Raw genomic sequence first — 15,477 nt, forward strand, 5'->3', positions numbered from 1 at the left:
TGGCCAAAGCATAGTAAGCCACTCACCGCGTCAAGGCTGTCTCATGAGTGGTCCCTAACTCTTGTTCCTACCTGTTCATGGGCCATGACAGCCACATAAAATCCAGGGAATGCAGGTCAGCATGCAAGCCAAGTACACTTTGCTTGTAACCCCGTCCGGTGCCATTACAGCTTTCATCGGATCCAGGGATGCAAGTACCAACATGCATGCTGAACCTACCATATACTTCTCCTGGAGCCAGATGGCTAATGGTAGGTTCTATACAAGCAGACTCAGTTTTATACTGACTTTAAAACCAGCCTCAAGGACAGATTAACTGGTCAGGTGTGCAATGACTCCAAGGAGATCGCCACGCCTCCAATATATACTACAAAGAAAAAAATAAGGGGTTGGGTCAGCACAACCTGCTGCAGGTGCACATCACTATGGCGAAATACATATACAAGCGGAAAATGCAAATGTGATCGCACACTACATCCAGCACTCTGCCCTCCATGCTGGATGAGACATTGGTTTATATTTTGGCCAAAGCATAGTAAGCCACTCACCGCGTCAAGGCTGTCTCATGAGTGGTCCCTAACTCTTGTTCCTACCTGTTCATGGGCCATGACAGCCACATAAAATCCAGGGAATGCAGGTCAGCATGCAAGCCAAGTACACTTTGCTTGTAACCCCGTCCGGTGCCATTACAGCTTTCATCGGATCCAGGGATGCAAGTACCAACATGCATGCTGAACCTACCATATACTTCTCCTGGAGCCAGATGGCTAATGGTAGGTTCTATACAAGCAGACTCAGTTTTATACTGACTTTAAAACCAGCCTCAAGGACAGATTAACTGGTCAGGTGTGCAATGACTCCAAGGAGATCGCCACGCCTCCAATATATACTACAAAGAAAAAAATAAGGGGTTGGGTCAGCACAACCTGCTGCAGGTGCACATCACTATGGCGAAATACATATACAAACGGAAAATGCAAATGTGATCGCACACTACATCCAGCACTCTGCCCTCCATGCTGGATGAGACATTGGTTTATATTTTGGCCAAAGCATAGTAAGCCACTCACCGCGTCAAGGCTGTCTCATGAGTGGTCCCTAACTCTTGTTCCTACCTGTTCATGGGCCATGACAGCCACATAAAATCCAGGGAATGCAGGTCAGCATGCAAGCCAAGTACACTTTGCTTGTAACCCCGTCCGGTGCCATTACAGCTTTCATCGGATCCAGGGATGCAAGTACCAACATGCATGCTGAACCTACCATATACTTCTCCTGGAGCCAGATGGCTAATGGTAGGTTCTATACAAGCAGACTCAGTTTTATACTGACTTTAAAACCAGCCTCAAGGACAGATTAACTGGTCAGGTGTGCAATGACTCCAAGGAGATCGCCACGCCTCCAATATATACTACAAAGAAAAAAATAAGGGGTTGGGTCAGCACAACCTGCTGCAGGTGCACATCACTATGGCGAAATACATATACAAACGGAAAATGCAAATGTGATCGCACACTACATCCAGCACTCTGGCGATCTCCTTGGAGTCATTGCACACCTGACCAGTTAATCTGTCCTTGAGGCTGGTTTTAAAGTCAGTATAAAACTGAGTCTGCTTGTATAGAACCTACCATTAGCCATCTGGCTCCAGGAGAAGTATATGGTAGGTTCAGCATGCATGTTGGTACTTGCATCCCTGGATCCGATGAAAGCTGTAATGGCACCGGACGGGGTTACAAGCAAAGTGTACTTGGCTTGCATGCTGACCTGCATTCCCTGGATTTTATGTGGCTGTCATGGCCCATGAACAGGTAGGAACAAGAGTTAGGGACCACTCATGAGACAGCCTTGACGCGGTGAGTGGCTTACTATGCTTTGGCCAAAATATAAACCAATGTCTCATCCAGCATGGAGGGCAGAGTGCTGGATGTAGTGTGCGATCACATTTGCATTTTCCGTTTGTATATGTATTTCGCCATAGTGATGTGCACCTGCAGCAGGTTGTGCTGACCCAACCCCTTATTTTTTTCTTTGTAGTATATATTGGAGGCGTGGCGATCTCCTTGGAGTCATTGCACACCTGACCAGTTAATCTGTCCTTGAGGCTGGTTTTAAAGTCAGTATAAAACTGAGTCTGCTTGTATAGAACCTACCATTAGCCATCTGGCTCCAGGAGAAGTATATGGTAGGTTCAGCATGCATGTTGGTACTTGCATCCCTGGATCCGATGAAAGCTGTAATGGCACCGGACGGGGTTACAAGCAAAGTGTACTTGGCTTGCATGCTGACCTGCATTCCCTGGATTTTATGTGGCTGTCATGGCCCATGAACAGGTAGGAACAAGAGTTAGGGACCACTCATGAGACAGCCTTGACGCGGTGAGTGGCTTACTATGCTTTGGCCAAAATATAAACCAATGTCTCATCCAGCATGGAGGGCAGAGTGCTGGATGTAGTGTGCGATCACATTTGCATTTTCCGTTTGTATATGTATTTCGCCATAGTGATGTGCACCTGCAGCAGGTTGTGCTGACCCAACCCCTTATTTTTTTCTTTGTAGTATATATTGGAGGCGTGGCGATCTCCTTGGAGTCATTGCACACCTGACCAGTTAATCTGTCCTTGAGGCTGGTTTTAAAGTCAGTATAAAACTGAGTCTGCTTGTATAGAACCTACCATTAGCCATCTGGCTCCAGGAGAAGTATATGGTAGGTTCAGCATGCATGTTGGTACTTGCATCCCTGGATCCGATGAAAGCTGTAATGGCACCGGACGGGGTTACAAGCAAAGTGTACTTGGCTTGCATGCTGACCTGCATTCCCTGGATTTTATGTGGCTGTCATGGCCCATGAACAGGTAGGAACAAGAGTTAGGGACCACTCATGAGACAGCCTTGACGCGGTGAGTGGCTTACTATGCTTTGGCCAAAATATAAACCAATGTCTCATCCAGCATGGAGGGCAGAGTGCTGGATGTAGTGTGCGATCACATTTGCATTTTCCGTTTGTATATGTATTTCGCCATAGTGATGTGCACCTGCAGCAGGTTGTGCTGACCCAACCCCTTATTTTTTTCTTTGTAGTATATATTGGAGGCGTGGCGATCTCCTTGGAGTCATTGCACACCTGACCAGTTAATCTGTCCTTGAGGCTGGTTTTAAAGTCAGTATAAAACTGAGTCTGCTTGTATAGAACCTACCATTAGCCATCTGGCTCCAGGAGAAGTATATGGTAGGTTCAGCATGCATGTTGGTACTTGCATCCCTGGATCCGATGAAAGCTGTAATGGCACCGGACGGGGTTACAAGCAAAGTGTACTTGGCTTGCATGCTGACCTGCATTCCCTGGATTTTATGTGGCTGTCATGGCCCATGAACAGGTAGGAACAAGAGTTAGGGACCACTCATGAGACAGCCTTGACGCGGTGAGTGGCTTACTATGCTTTGGCCAAAATATAAACCAATGTCTCATCCAGCATGGAGGGCAGAGTGCTGGATGTAGTGTGCGATCACATTTGCATTTTCCGTTTGTATATGTATTTCGCCATAGTGATGTGCACCTGCAGCAGGTTGTGCTGACCCAACCCCTTATTTTTTTCTTTGTAAGAATGATGTCGTCTGCATACGATGAGATGCGGTGTTGTCTATCACCTATTTGAATGCCCGTTATGTCAGGGGCTCTCCAGATAGCTTGGGCTAAAGCAGTGCTTCTCAAATAGTGGGGCGCGCCCCCCAGGGGGGGCGCCAGGCTCCGTGAATGGGGGCTCGTTCAGGGCCGGCCTTTGGGGTGTGCGAATTTCTTCTGTATAATGCCGGCAGGCAGGCCGGGCGGCCGGCCGGCGCGTCCCTCAGTGATGTCACATGTCTGCGCCGCCTGCTTTATGAATGAAGCAGGCGACGCAGACAAGTGACGTCACTGAGGGACGCGCCGGCCGCCCGGCCCGCCTGCCGGCAGAAGATATACGGTACTATTAGGAGTGAGGGGGGCATGTTTAATAACTTTAAACGGCGGCGGCGGGCACATGGAATCGGTGGATGGCACAGTTAAGGGGTGGGGGTCTGTGGATGGCACTGTTATGGGCTGGGGGGGGCACTGTGGATTGCACTGTTATGGGGTGGGGGGTCTGTGGATGGCACATATATAACAGTGCCAGCCACAGATCCCCCTGTAACAGTGCCAGCCACAGATCCCCCCCATAAGTGTCCGTCATCCACAGATCCCACCATAAGTGTCCGTCATCCACAGATCCCCCCCATAAGTGTCCGTTATCCACAGATCCCACCATAAGTGTCCGTCATCCACAGATCCCCCCATAAGTGTCCGTCATCCACAGATCCCCCCATAAGTGTCCGTCATCCACAGATCCCCCCATAAGTGTCCGTCATCCACAGATCCCCCCATAAGTGTCCGTCATCCACAGATCCCCCCATAAGTGTCCGTCATCCACAGATCCCCCCATAAGTGTCCGTCATCCACAGATCCCCTCATAAGTGTCCGTCATCCACAGATCCCCCCATAAGTGTCCGTCATGCACAGATCCCCCCATAAGTGTCCGTCATCCACAGATCCCCCCATAAGTGTCCGTCATCCACAGATCCCCCCATAAGTGTCCGTCATCCACAGATCCCCCCATAAGTGTCCGTCATCCACAGATCCCCCCATAAGTGTCCGTCATCCACAGATCCCCCCATAAGTGTGTGTCCGATCCACATTTCTTTCTTTTTTTATTCTCTTATACGTTAATAAGGATACAGTGTTATGCAGAGGTGTACTTATAACAATTTTATAGACAAATGATACTATTTACAGTCGCGCGGGGGGGGGGGGGGGGGGGGGGGGGCGCAAAATGTTTTCTTCTTCCTAGGGGGGGCATGACAGAAAATAATTGAGAAGCACTGGGCTAAAGGTTCTATGGATAAAATAAAAATAAGTGGGGATAGAGGACATCCCTGTCTCGTGCCATTTGACAATGCGAATGGATCAGATAGTATACCATTTGCTAAAACCTTTGCTGAGGGGTCTTTGTATAGTGCCCTGATAGCGTTTAGCATTTGGGAGGGGAAACCCATTTTATCGAGCACCGAGAAGACAAACGACCAATTGACCCGGTCGAATGCCTTCTCGGCATCTAGGGTGATGAAAAGCGCCGGTTTTGAGGACCTATTGGCGAAATCTATTAGGTTTAGAACTCTCCTCGAGTTGTCTGTGATTTGCCTCTGCTGCACGAAATCCACTTGGTCTGGGTTGATTAAAGATGGAATAATAGGGGCCAACCTATTTGCAATCAATTTTGCATAAATTTTGAGATCCACATTTAAGAGTGAGATTGGTCAGAAGTTTTGTGGGGTGGTTGGTTCTTTTCCAGGCTTCGGCAACGTCACTATGACCGCTTCCTACATCTCTTTTGGCATCTTGCCCTCCGATGCGGCACGAGACAGGGATGCCTGGAGAATGGGGTACTAACGTTGAGGCGTATAGTTTGTAGTACAAATTAGATAGGCCGTCTGGACCTGGGCTCTTGTGACTTGGGAGTTGGCGAATTATGCAAGAGATTTCATCTACGGTGATGGGAGAGGTGAGAGAGTCTTTATGTGTCGCATCAAGAGCAGGTAGAGAAAGGGAGTCCAGAAATGTATCTACACTGCGTGCAGAATTATTAGGCAAATGAGTATTTTGACCACATCATCCTCTTTATGCATGTTGTCTTACTCCAAGCTGTATAGGCTCGAAAGCCTACTACCAATTAAGCATATTAGGTGATGTGCATCTCTGTAATGAGAAGGGGTGTGGTCTAATGACATCAACACCCTATATTAGGTGTGCATAATTATTAGGCAACTTCCTTTCCTTTGGCAAAATGGGTCAAAAGAAGGACTTGACAGGCTCAGAAAAGTCAAAAATAGTGAGATATCTTGCAGAGGGATGCAGCACTCTTAAAATTGCAAAGCTTCTGAAGCGTGATCATCAAACAATCAAGCGTTTCATTCAAAATAGTCAACAGGGTCGCAAGAAGCGTGTGGAAAAACCAAGGCGCAAAATAACTGCCCATGAACTGAGAAAAGTCAAGCGTGCAGCTGCCAAGATGCCACTTGCCACCAGTTTGGCCATATTTCAGAGCTGCAACATCACTGGAGTGCCCAAAAGCACAAGGTGTGCAATACTCAGAGACATGGCCAAGGTAAGAAAGGCTGAAAGACGACCACCACTGAACAAGACACACAAGCTGAAACGTCAAGACTGGGCCAAGAAATATCTCAAGACTGATTTTTCTAAGGTTTTATGGACTGATGAAATGAGAGTGAGTCTTGATTGGCCAGATGGATGGGCCCGTGGCTGGATTGGTAAAGGGCAGAGAGCTCCAGTCCGACTCAGACGCCAGCAAGGTGGAGGTGGAGTTCTGGTTTGGGCTGGTATCATCAAAGATGAGCTTGTGGGGCCTTTTCGGGTTGAGGATGGAGTCAAGCTCAACTCCCAGTCCTACTGCCAGTTTCTGGAAGACACCTTCTTCAAGCAGTGGTACAGGAAGAAGTCTGCATCCTTCAAGAAAAACATGATTTTCATGCAGGACAATGCTCCATCACACGCGTCCAAGTACTCCACAGCGTGGCTGGCAAGAAAGGGTATAAAAGAAGAAAATCTAATGACATGGCCTCCTTGTTCACCTGATCTTAACCCCATTGAGAACCTGTGGTCCATCATCAAATGTGAGATTTACAAGGAGGGAAAACAGTACACCTCTCTGAACAGTGTCTGGGAGGCTGTGGTTGCTGCTGCACGCAATGTTGATGGTGAACAGATCAAAACACTGACAGAATCCATGGATGGCAGGCTTTTGAGTGTCCTTGCAAAGAAAGGTGGCTATATTGGTCACTGATTTGTTTTTGTTTTTGAATGTCAGAAATGTATATTTGTGAATGTTGAGATGTTATATTGGTTTCACTGGTAAAAATAAATAATTGAAATGGGTATATATTTGTTATTTGTTAAGTTGCCTAATAATTATGCACAGTAATAGTCACCTGCACACACAGATATCCCCCTAAAATAGCTAAAACTAAAAACAAACTAAAAACTACTTCCAAAAATATTCAGCTTTGATATTAATGAGTTTTTTGGGTTCATTGAGAACATGGTTGTTGTTCAATAATAAAATTAATCCTCAAAAATAGAACTTGCCTAATAATTCTGCACTCCCTGTATATCTTTAGGTGAAGGAGGGGTGATGAGGAGGTCTTTTGACGGGTTGTAAAGATGGGAGTAAAAGTCCATGAACCTATTGGCGATTTGTTTAGGGTCATAAAGTTTTTGGGATTTAGTGGAATTCCATAAATATGCTATCCGAGATTTAGAGGATCTTGCCTTTATTCTATTTGCTAGTAAGCTACCTGCCTTATTGGCTTGGGAGTAGTACCGAGCTTTGGCTTTCTTCAAGGAATATTCATAAGAGTGTAGCAAGCATTCCCGTAGTTTAAGTCTGAGAGACCTCAGAGTATCTGATGTATTTTCGTTTGGAGCGGCTTTATTAGCGTTTTCTAACTGTTTTATTTGGGTGATTAGATCCCTCTGGACTTTCTCCCTCTGTTTTTTGTCAATGTGACCTAATTTAATTAAAACTCTTCGTATGTACGCTTTATGCGCAAGCCATACCACTGAAGGGTCAGTTACGGAGGCGGTGTTGAAGAGAAAATATTCCTCGAGTGCTTTAGTAATCTCTTTTGTGTATTGGGAATGAGCTAAAATGAAATCATTCGCTCTCCAAAGTTGGCTAGGAGGGTATTGGAACTGTTCCCTAATTTCAACAGTAACCGGCGCGTGGTCAGACCACGTGATCAGCCCTATATCCGCTTTTTGTATCTGATTTATGGATCTTCCATCTACTATAATTAGGTAAATGCGGGAATAGGAACGGTGGGAGGGCGAGAAGTATGAATAGTCCCTTTCCGAGGCGTGCAATATACGCCATATGTCATAAAGAGAATTGTGTGATAGTAATTGGGCAAAATTAGCCGAGGTATTTCTGGTGGAGGAGGTGGTATCAAGAGAAAGGTCTGGGACGGTGTTGAAGTCGCCACAGATAATGACCCTACCTTTTTGTAGGGAATTTATTTTATTGAGTATTTTGTGTAGGAAACGATATGGTTTCCTGTTTGGGGCATACAATCCCACCACCGTGAATAACACATTATTCAAGTAGCATATGTAAATGATATATCTACCTCTCTGGTCTATAAGGGTGGAGACTTCTGTGTGAGCTACAGTGTTTTTAAAGGCTAGGAGGACACCCCGTTTCTTTTTGGTATCATGTGATTGTATAATCACTGGAAAACTATGGTGTTTGAGCCTGTAGGCGTCTTTTTCAAGTATGTGCGTCTCTTGCGCACAAAAGATGTCGCATTTAAGGTTGAGGGCCTCCTTCCATAGCATGCGACGCTTAAATGGGCTATTTAGGCCTCTGACATTAAGGGATCCCAATTTTAGCACCATGATAGTGGTACATATGCTTAATTATTAGCTTACTTGTATATCCCAGAGGAAGGAAACCGCTCCCCTAAGCCCCATAAACATGAAATATGTCACATTTTGGCTCATCTCTACTCAGGAATAGAAACACAGGATAAGGCCTCCTGCACACGACCGTTGTGTGCACCCGTGGCCGTTGTGCCGTTTTCCGTTTTTTTTCACGGACCCATTGACTTTCAATGGGTCCGTGGAAAAAACGGAAAATGCACCGTTTTGCAGCCGCATCCGAGATCCGTGTTTCCTGGCCGTGAAAAAAATATGACCTGTCCTATTTTTTTCACGGCCAACGGTTCACGGACCCATTCAAGTCAATGGGTCCGTGAAAGAACACGGATGCACACAAGATTGGCATCCGTGTCCGTGATCCGTGGCCGTAGGTTACTTTTTCTACAGACGGATCCGAAGATCCGTCTGCATAAAAGCTTTTTCATAGCTGAGTTTTCACTTCGTGAAAACTCAGAACCGACAGTATATTCTAACACAGAGGCGTCCCCATGGTGATGGGGACGCTTCTAGTTAGAATACACTACAAACTGTGTACAAGACTGCCCCCTGCTGCCTGGCAGCACCCGATCTCTTACAGGGGGCCGTGATCAGCACAATTAACCCCTTCAGGTGCGGCACCTGAAGGGGTTAATTGTACTATCATATCCCCCTGTAAGAGATCAGGGCTGCCAGGCAGCAGGGGGCAGACCCTCCCCCCCTCCCCAGTTTGAATATCATTGGTGGCCAGTGCGGCCCCCCCCCCTCTATTGTAATAATAGGTTGGTGGCCAGTGCGGCCCCCCCCCTCCCTCTATTTTATTTATTCGTTGGTGGCCAGTGCAGCCCCCCCCTCCCTCCCTCTATTGTAATTATTCGTTGGTGGCACAGTGTGCGCCCCCCCCTCCCTCTATTGTAATAATTCGTTGGTGGCGTCCCCCATCGGCCCCCCCTCCCTCTATAGCATTAACAACATTGGTGGCCAGTGTGCAGCCTCCCATCTCCCCCCCCCCCCCATCATTGGTGGCAGCGGAGTTCCGATCGGAGTCCCAGTTCAATCGCTGGGGCTCCGATCGGTAACCATGGCAACCAGGATGCTACTACAGTCCTGGTTGCCATAGTTACTTAGCAATAGTACAATAGTAGAAGATTCATACTTACCTGCTGGTGGCTGCTGCGATGTTCGTGTCCGGCCGGGAGCTCCACCTACTAGTAAGTGACAGGTCTGTGCGGCGCATTGCTAAATGAACTGTCACTTACCAGTAGGAGGAGCTCCCGGCCGGACACAGACATTGCAGCTCCCAGGTAAGTATGAATCTTTTACTATTGTACTATTGCTAGTAACCCGCTGCCACCAATGATCGGGGGGGGGGGGGGGGGGTTAGATGGGAGGCCGCACACTGGCCACCAATGTTGTTAATGCTATAGAGGGAGGGGGGGCCGATGGGGGGCGCACACTGTGCCACCAACGATTTATTACAATAGAGGGAGGAAGGGGGGGGGGTGCACACTGTGCCACCAACGAATTATTACAATAGAGGGAGGAAGGGGGGGGCGCACACTGTGCCACCAACGAATTATTACAATAGAGGGAGGAAGGGGGGGGGCGCACTGGCCACCAATGATATTCAAACTGGGGAGGGGGGGGGGTCTGCCCCCTGCTGCCTGGCAGCCCTGATCTCTTACAGGGGGATATGATAGTACAATTAACCCCTTCAGGTGCGGCACCTGAGGGGTTAATTGTGCTGATCACGGCCCCCTGTAAGAGATCGGATGCTGCTAGGCAGCAGGGGGCAGTCATGTACACAGTTTGTAGTATATTCTAACTAGAAGCGTCTCCATCACCATGGGAACGCCTCTGTGTTAGAATATACTGTCGGAAATGAGGTTTCACTGTCTAACTCATATCCGACAGTATATTCTAACATAGAGGCGTTCCCATGGTGATGGGGACGCTTCAAGTTAAAATATACCATCGGATTGGAGAAAACTCTGATCCGATGGTATAAAAGGGACTCCAGACTTTACATTGAAAGTCAATAGGGACGGATCCGTTTGAAATGGCACCATATTGTGTCAACGTCAAACGGATCCGTCCCCATTGACTTGCATTGTAATTCAGGACGGATCCGTTTGGCTCCGCACGGCCAGGCGGACACCAAAACGACTTTTTTTTCATGTCCGTGGATCCTCCAAAAATCAAGGAAGACCCACGGACGAAAAAACGGTCACGGATCACGGAAAAACGGGACCCGTTTTTGCGGACCGCAAAAAAATACGTTCGTGTGCAGGAGGCCTAAGAAAAAGAAAAAACAGAACATAAAATTAACATAACTATCCGAACTTGAGGCGCCCTTAAATCCTTGTGGTCAGGTTGAGAGGTTAGAGGCAGATCGAATTGCCTCTCATATATAGTGGGGGTTAACAGTCATCCAATACAGAGTAGTGAATATTCATCCACTCCTGTGACATCAGAATCAAGATGGTGGCAAGTCCTTCAACGGTTCTTCTTCTTGCGTCTGCCTTCCACCAACTGCCATTCCTCCTCTGTCGAGATTCTATTTCGAGTTGGCAGGTCATGGGTAGGATCTGTCTGGATGTTCCAGGTAGAAAGCAATTTCTTTCCTTCTTCCACAGATTTGATCACTATAAGAGAGTCATCTTTGCGAATCAGCAGTTTAACTGGAAATCCCCAACGATAGCCGATTGAGTGCGCCCGCAAGGCAGACGTTATGGGGAGTAGCGTGCGGTGGAGTTGTAGAGTGGCTGCTGATAAATCCGCAAAAAGTTTAACTGACTGGTAAGGGTCTGGCATACAGTCCCGCTTCCTGGCATTCGCCAACACATTTTCTTTTATATGATAAAAATGAATCCTTGCAAGGACATCTCTGGGGGTTTCTTCAGGAAGGTGTTTAGGCTTAGCAATCCTATGTGCTCTATCAATGATCAGGTCGCGATCTGTGCAAGAGGGTAGCAGCAATTTTAGTAGACTCTTGATATAATTGGACAGATCTGCTGGGATAACGCTTTCTGGAATCCCCCGCAGTTTAAGGTTATTTCTGCGGGATCTATCTTCTAGATCTGCAACTTTGGCTTTGAGGTGCGACACTTCAACAGCAAGTGCTTCATGTTCATCAATCAGGTTGTTGTGAGATGAAGCGAACTCCCCCATTTTTTCCTCCACATGTTGTGTTCTGTTACCCAGATCTATGACTGTAGCCTGCAACGGCGTGATCAGGATTGACATGTGTGTGGTCATAGAATGGTTAAACGCTAGCAGCATTTGTTTCATTAAACTGCTGGATGCGGGTAAATCATTAGTGCGGAAGGAGTGTAAAGCCTCAATCATGGAGGGAGATACTAGAGTCTCCGGGGAATCCACTAAGTTGCTCCCAGGGTGACCGGATTCTTGGATCCTGGGCCTCCGCTTTTCTGGGCTGGCCGATGGTAAGGTCTGTGCGGTGTGCACTACAAGCGGGGATCCCGTGCCAGAGCTAGGCCGACTGACCTGAGAAGTTGAACGAGGGGATTGAGACGTCAATGCTGGGGAGACAGCTTCCCTGTCTGAGCTCCAGTGTGCGTTCGCCCCCTCCTCCGCCCGTCTTGGGGATGGTGAGTTGGCGCTTTTAGGATAGCTTGAGTTCGAGGCGATGGAGGAGGCCTCCCCGTCGGCGCCATCTTGGCTCCGGTCTTAGCTGAAGAAAAACTCTAGCTTTTCTTGCGCTTTGGACGCTCTTTTACCCTGAGTCATCATGAGGGTATTTGCCAAGTTCTGGCCGTCGGTGTGTTCTGTAAAAACGACCACTTTTGAAGGGCTTTTGCAGTGCAGGAGCGGGAGCTCTGGTTTATGCGTCCATCTCCCTCGGCAGCTTGGCCACGCCCCCCTGTATGCTTACTTTAGATTTTTTATTGTAGTGAAAGGTCCTCTTTAAGTTACTCCTTCTGGACCTATTTTCCAGGTCCTCTACTTTTTCATGCAGTCGGTTGGCCAACTGAAGTAGGTCCTTGTACTTAGCTGCCGCGTCTGCAGAGTCTTCCTCCATGCACGCCACCCTCTGCTCAATTTCCACAAATCTGTGGTCATGTAGCGCCACCTCCTCCTGCAGCTTCTTTAGCGCCGCATGAATCGTGGAGGACAAGGAGGCAATGAGATCCGGAGCAAGCTGTTTGGCTACCTCAATAGCCAGTTGTTTTATGTCGACAGTGCCCCCCACAGAGTCAAACATATCCGCCTGGGTATTTACCGGCAAGTTGTCCAGCTCCCTCTGGTCTCCGTGATGCGCCGCAGGTGACGGGGTCGACGCCATCTTGGAGAGCGTGCTGTCGACCTCAGGAGCTGTGTGGCTGGAGGATTTAGTTTTGTGCCCACTCCGGAGCAAATACCGCTCCATGCGCCTTGCAGAATCGGTAGGTAGGGTCCAAGTCTCTTGTGGGCACAAGAGGAGTTAGCGGAGCGGGTCTGCTGTGCCTAGCGGTGAGGATCCAAGCCGCATCCTCACATACCAGTGCCGGAACCGGAAGTCCCACCCAAGATTCAGCTTGATGAATAAGAGGGTTCTATCCCAAAAGATCTACGTAAGTTTGGATCCACGCGTCTTAGTTGAAAGACAGTTCAACATTTCTGAGATTTTGTCTCCGGAGATAAAGATGTGGTATCAAATACACGTTGGTTATTCCCAAGAAAGGATTACACAGATCCCGGAACAGACAAGGAAAACCTTGACCAGAGAACAGTTTTCAATGAGTCAACAACCAAAGTGGTTCATTTCTGCGATTACAGTCGCCATAATCTTTGGTGTAGTGGGCACTGTCATTGCCACCAGTGTATCAGCTGTTAATTCCATCTCTATTAAGACATTGGAACTTGAGATCGGTTCACTGAAAAGGAACCTGATGAGTATTCATGCAGAGATGGAAAATCAGAAGCAACATTTATTGGACTTATATTCCGTGGTGGAGGATACTGTCATTACCACTAACCTACATTCTATATTATTGACCCACTCAATAAATCTTCATGAGAGTAACGAACAGTTTATACAAGAACTTATGTTCCTAAAAGAGTGTATTAATGTTAATACGCAGGTCTATCATGATGAAGTACAAAGTGGGATGCAGGACTTGAGGGAAGGACACATTCCCCTATATTTTGTTTCGTATGATATCATTCGCAAAATGCTACAAAAAGTCAGTAAAGAGAAAGTAGAGGACATCCAACTGAACTTAGCATTCAACATGGGGATTGCCATACCGTTGTATATGGATCCTATAAAGATGGAAATTAGTTTTCTTCTTTCAATTCCGTTGTTTCTACAAATAATGTATTCCAGATTTTTTAAAAAATCATAATGTAGGCACCTGGAAAAACAATATTCATGTTAGGATTCAGACTCCTGACATTGTGGCCTACCAGCCCTGGAAACCAGACTGACTTTCTGTACCAATTCTGGACAATTACGTAACATTCCGGGACAATAATTTCCAGTGCAAAGGCGATCCTTTCAATTATGACGCAACCAACGCATTGTGTGGTCTCAATATGAGAAACATGGATTGGAAAAGTGCCAGGTGACCCTGTCTAAAATCGAGGAGGATAAAGTGGTGAACGCTGTTTTGATACAAGACAAGTGGCTTGTTAGTACCCGTTTACCAGATATGACTGTTTTTTCAAATGATCACGTGAGGGTGAAAGTCATTGCCTTGCCTTCTCGTGTCTCCATCATAAAAGTGCCCTGTAATTCCAGGATTATAATTGGAAACAGTACTCTATATCCTGTTGAAATGGAAGTCGTTAAAGGGGAAAAGGAGAGTATCGATGCCTTCCAAAACCAAGACATTACCATAAATCCAGATTTAAAAATTCTGCTAACCATACAGTCTGCAAGGTAATCAGGAAGGATAACGTCACCATCGACACGTTACAGTATTCTTCATCGGACAATGATATATTAAATCCCTCCGTTTGGACATGGGGAGCGGATTATATATAACCATCCAAGTGGTGCGTTGGATAAAATTTTTCAGAAAGACTCTGGTTGGAACATTACAAACTGAGTCTGCGCGCCCTGGTTCTTGAAGAATCTGTATGAAAAGCCCTTTTTGAAATTCCAATGTAATTCAACTTATCTCTTGGATTACATTGTAATGAAGGGGGGTTTGTTGTGCCTTTTCAGAAGTGTAAACAGTTATATCTACTTATTCTAGTTATGAAAAGTGTAGACAGTTATATCTACTTATTCTAGTTATGAGGAATAGTTTATAGTCATTATTTTTATGGACTTCTGGGAATGAGACTTCATTCAAAGGAAGTTGTGTTTTTGTAACCAATAGTCAATCGTCATTTAGACAGTTAGAAGATACACGCCACCTGTGGTAGTAGAGGCTTCATTGTATTTCTTATCTGAACATAAATTCCACAACGTGAGAAGTGTCAAGATGTTCCTCCGAGTCTATATTATAGTTGGTTCATGTATCAAATTTTGTCCCTCAGCTCTGAGATAAGGCTTCCAGATGTCAGGTATGTGTAGTGTTGAAGATGTCAGGCATGTATGAGTTCACCCTTAATGGTATGATGCTTATACAACAGTGCTACCTAGGTATGAGCAGGTAACACTACACCAGTAGCAAAAGTGCATTCTGGGTAGTGTTATGATTAGGGATCGACCGATATTGATTTTATGGGCCGATACCGATACCGATAATTTGTCAACTTTCAGGCCGATAGCCGATAATTTATACCGATATTCTGGGTATTTTTATTATTTTATTTTTTTTGTAAATCTTTTTCATTTATACTTAATATTTTTGTGTTTTTTTTTTTTACTAACTTTTAGCCCCCTTAGGGACTAGAACCCTTGTCCCATTCACCCTGATAGATCTCTATCAGAGTGAATAGGACCTCACACTGTCCCTGCTGCCCTGTGCTCTGTGCACACAGCAGCATGGAGCTGACTATGGCAGCCAGGGCTTCAATAGCGT

This window comes from Bufo bufo, chromosome 6, assembly GCF_905171765.1.
Source record: "Bufo bufo chromosome 6, aBufBuf1.1, whole genome shotgun sequence".
Lineage (NCBI taxonomy): Eukaryota > Metazoa > Chordata > Amphibia > Anura > Bufonidae > Bufo > Bufo bufo.